The 4,746-nt window shown below is 38.0% G+C and overlaps 1 long non-coding RNA gene across 5 annotated transcripts in view; it reads left to right on the top strand.

The window, feature by feature from the left end:
* LOC103914455 overlaps positions 1-4,746 on the top strand; it is a 36,417-nt gene that overhangs the window by 20,740 nt on the left and 10,931 nt on the right. For all 5 annotated transcript variants that reach the window (XR_663466.1, XR_663464.1, XR_663468.1 and 2 more), the window contains one exon: positions 693-844. This is a non-coding gene — a long non-coding RNA (uncharacterized LOC103914455). The remainder of the gene's footprint in view (positions 1-692; positions 845-4,746) is intronic.

Genomic DNA, 4,746 nt, shown 5'->3' on the forward strand with positions numbered 1-4,746 from the left:
CCAGGTAGATCTACATGCACTCCAGGTGGTGATTGACATAGAGGGCAACACCCCCTCTTCGTCTCCCCTGCCTATCCTTCCTAAAGAGCCTGTATCTCTCCATCCCAACGTTGCAATCATAGGAGCCATCCCACCACGTCTCCGTGATGCCAATAAGGTCGTAGCCCTGCAGGCGTGCGCACATCTCTAACTCCTCTAATGTAGTATGGTTGTTGAATTTAGCCAGTGTAACAGCTGAGCCCACTGCATTGCCGTGGTGTTCACATTCTTACAGAAACTTGCTTTGACAATTCTAGGGACTAAATGACAAAGGATGTCAAGGAAGTACTTCCATTTATTACCTAGCTAGCTAGCTAGCTAGCTGTCTGTCTGTCTGTCTATTGAGTTAGCTAGTTTTTCTGATCTTAGCATCTTTGCCTTAGAAAATTCTTGACTTTTCTGTAAATATCAGAGAGAAGTTTGATATAGCAGAAGTGAGGCTCTTAAGTAGGGAACTACCCAGAAAAATGATTGGACATTTTTTCATTTGGTTTGGTTCTTGACTGCATTAATGCGGGTTTTTTTTTTTGTTTTCCTGTAACTATGTACATTATGTGTGAAGCTGGAATCTTCTTGTAAGAGTAGGAGATAATTCTAGGAGATAATGTAGTGTCACAGAGATTTTACTTTTCTATTTTTTAATCTCTTCACAGTACTTGAGGAAGACCTGAATTTTCTTTCCATCTTCCTGCCTCTACACTTTCATTAATGAAAGATACACCTTAATTCTGAAACAGAACATGGTGATAAGTATAGCTGATTATACTGTTTGCTGAGGCAAAACTTCTGGAAGTGCTCCCGGGAGGTATGTAAATGTATGTGCAATTACACACCTAATTTTAATTGTGAAAAAAACTTAATTGCATGGCCAGTGCTTGTCCAGGACTACCTCATTACCTTTATGTTTTTCAAGTGAATGTAATTCCAAACTTTTATCATAACACTCTCAGCTAGCCTTCTGATGTTTTCCTAATACCTCTGCCTAGTAATGGTGATGACAGAGCTTATAACAGAAAGAAGATTATATTCCTGGAATTCATAAGGACTGCAATCCCTGCATGCAAGAGGACAACTTGTTGCTAATATCTTTGTTACATCCTCCACTTTATAATACCAATCAGTGCCTTGTAAGAGCTTCGATATATTTGAAAGCATTATGTCAGCAGAAGGCTTTAGCTACAGGAACTTAAACCATTTTTAGGTAGAATATGACCTTGTATTTTCTGAATTGTTCACACATATAAGTACTTGCCATGAACTAATGTCTCCGGTGATTGTGGTCACAAGTAAGTTTTGTATCAATATTGTCAGTCCTTCTGAATTCTTAAATGATAGCTTTCTATAATGCATTTTAAACTAACATATCTTTTAGGTGTTTTGTGGTTTCTTTAGCTTTATGAAGGAGCTGGCCACTACAGATACTGTGCAGATTAAATTCAGAAAAAATGACCTAAATGCACAAATTTATTCTTGGCTTTGGCTTCTAAGAGGGATTGTGATTTAGACTTTTCTTGAGGTAAAGAGCTATTGTTCTGGCCTTGTGTATTACAGCTAATTAGAAAAAGTGTGACAGGTATTTTTCTTTATGGTCAGAAACATACAAACTGAAAAGAGAGAAATTTTTACTTCAAAACTGTTTTGATGATAAATATTCCTCCAGGGCAGTTCCCTTCCTGTTTTCTTCCATTTGTTTCTTCATTCTTCCGCTTTCTCCTCATTCTGGTCAGACTCTTGGAACCATATTCCAGTCAAGTCTGAAGTCCTTTCTTCCCTCAGGTCTGTTCTCTTTCAGCATCTTGATTTTTTTCCTTATAGTATTTTAAAGATTTTACCTTCGTATTTGTGCAGCTTTCTCCAGTGTACAAGAGAAAATAAATATAGATGCCACCTCTGTGGCATTCTTAAAATCCCCTGGAAAGATGGTGCCCATGGGCTGAATGCCAAACAACCCGGAAGAAAAATAAGTTGGTCCTTTAAGACTGAAGCACTGAGAAAACATTTAGAAAACAACTTGTCATTTTCTTTTTTTCCCCCTGATTTTCTCTCTTTTCCTGTATTTCCCAGGTAGGGGTCTGTCCTTGTTAAAGGACTGGTTGCACCTTTCCCCTTAGTTTTTCTTGGAGACATGCTTTTGAGTAAAAAACTTACTGATTTTTGCTGCCTTTGGGGTGAAATTCCAGGATGTTCCCACTTGCAGACCTGGTATCTTGGTTACAGCCATCCACTTCAGCAACTGTGATGTTTTGGGCCCACTATGATTTAAAATATGTCAGTTTCCTCTCCATGTGTCTAGACCTCAGAGCGTTTCTCCATGGCCAGGTCTAGATAAGCTTCTGCCTCAGCTCCTGATGCAGTCTTGGGTACACACTGACATATCAGCCACCCCTTGCACCTCGGTTTGCCAGAAATTTTATCTGTTGGCAGTGGAGGAAGGGGAACGCTGTGATAACTGTGTGAATACAATAGCACTGAAGAGCTTCTTCAAAACATGTATATCCCTAGAGCACATGCTTTTTTAGCCTGTGTTTCACCTTCTCAGAAGAAAAGCTTACTGCTTCTTTAGGAAGGTCCCAGTTTTGGGCTTTGCGGTTCTGTTTCTGCTCTGCCATTGCTATGCCTTCAGGTTTTATATCTATTCTAGGTTCAGGTTTAGGAAGTTGACTAGTTTGATAAAGAAAAGTCTTCAAAGGTGTTGATGTGGACATTGTCAGTTAAGTACTGGTGAGTGAAGATTGCTGTCCTGGGAATGCTGGGGAGCTAGAGTCCATGGAAAAACAGCAGAATGAAAAGCATTACCACAATAACCATAAAAATAGTACAGGTACATACAGATATATAACTCATTCAAAAGGTAAGAAGTAAAGCAACAAACTTTCTTGGAGCTATGGAGATACAGATTCAACTACTTCATTTATAAACCATTTAGAATACTAAAGGTTTCTTCTTGCTTTTTAAAGATTTGTTACTGAAATTTCTTTCTCCTGTAGGCTTTAATTTAAGCCACTTACTTGTAGAAAGAACATGAATAGGAAAACTTAAGCTTGATTTATTGCATTTTTTAAATTTAACTTACATGTTTCTTAGTAAGAATTTACTTCTTAATGAAAGTCCCAAAGGTTTCAAGACAGATTAATTTAAATTTTGATAGTACACTTCCTTTTCCCATAGTGATTAACAGAGTATATAGCCCCCATTTGCCCTTCCCTGTCCTTCCTGATGCATAAGAAAGTGAAAATTCATCAACTTCAGGCTGGACCCAACACAGTGGTTATGAAGAGTGCTGCATGTATAAATAAGAGGTAAAAGGTGGTTATCCTGGATTTGGAATGCAGAGATTGGATGCTATGTTGCAAGGAATACTTGTTAATGACTATCAAACTACTTCTAATTTGTGCCACTCTTTTAGTCTTAATTTTGTTGCAAACATTGGCTCATCAGATATGTCCTTCTATTTTCTATTTTCTTCATTGTAAACTTGATGGAAAGCAATGGCGAAGGCATGGAAGGATCTTGAGATTTCATACTTCCATTGCATGGACCAAAGCCCTGCTCCATGAAATACTTAAGCCTCTACTCTAACTATGCAAAGGATGTGGATGACTTGCATGCTTGAGTAAATTACTAGATCAAACACATGCTTAGGTTTGCACTTTGGGTAATTAAATGCTTAATTAATTGTTTAGCTGCAATAACCTCCTCCACTCCCCACCCTGTTTTTCTCCAGTCCTGTGTTTGCATTTGTCAGTTCTTCTTTGTTTTACACCTGGACTGAACAAACTTTAAAGAAAAGGCTGTGCAAACACAGGACTAAAACCACAGAAGACTGTGGAGTTAACAAACTGGGGTTAAGGTGCCTCTAAGCACTGTAGTGATTTGTATAATGAAGGCTGACTTACTGTTGCATAAAGACATCCCAGAGTAAGACTCTCAAGCTCTGTCTTTATTAGTATTGTTCTTTACTTTTACTCATTTCTTAATTTTCCATGTCTTTAATAGGTGAAGTTGTAATCCCATCTCTATGTCAAAGGGCAGTACCTGTTCTTCTGTGGATAGATGAATGTGTCTTCAAAAATTTTGTGCGTGATTTCTTTTTCTGAAATTGTTCCTGAGAGGTGTGCAAGAACAGACTTAATGTTCCTTGAAAGTCATACTGATGCCGTTGTACAAAACCCAGAACATTTATCTCCCTCCTCACATCCTCGGTCCCTTCATGGACAAGAGGAGTCTTCTGAGGTGAATCAGCAAAGGCTAACATTTATACTAGCAATTGTTCTGCAAGATTGTGTATGTGATTAAATATAGTAATAATTAGATGAAACAGGTCCCTTTTTGCTAGGGACCATGCAAAACAATAAAAAAAATTAACAGAGTCACTTACCATCTAAGTAATTTCTCTGGTTTTAACCTAGACTGGATGACGTTTTATAGCGCTCGTTGATTCCTCACTAAAGGTTCTGTTATTGAGGTCTCTATTTCTCATGCCACTTTCAACTTCAGGCTATAATTATTTGTTCTTCAAAAAGTTTCAGAAAATAATAATCGACTCAGTTTCCAGAGTTAGGTTGGCAGAAAAATATTCTGTAGTGCCCATAACAACCTTTTGTGTTTTAGCTGCATTCGATTAAAATTTTCTTCTCAAGGTTTGACCAGACATTTCAAATGAGTGACTGGAGGAGTACCGTGTATCCAGTACTGTGACGTGAAAGA

The sequence above is a fragment of the Pygoscelis adeliae genome, unplaced genomic scaffold (genome assembly GCF_000699105.1).
Source record: "Pygoscelis adeliae isolate BGI_AS28 unplaced genomic scaffold, ASM69910v1 Scaffold83, whole genome shotgun sequence".
Lineage (NCBI taxonomy): Eukaryota > Metazoa > Chordata > Aves > Sphenisciformes > Spheniscidae > Pygoscelis > Pygoscelis adeliae.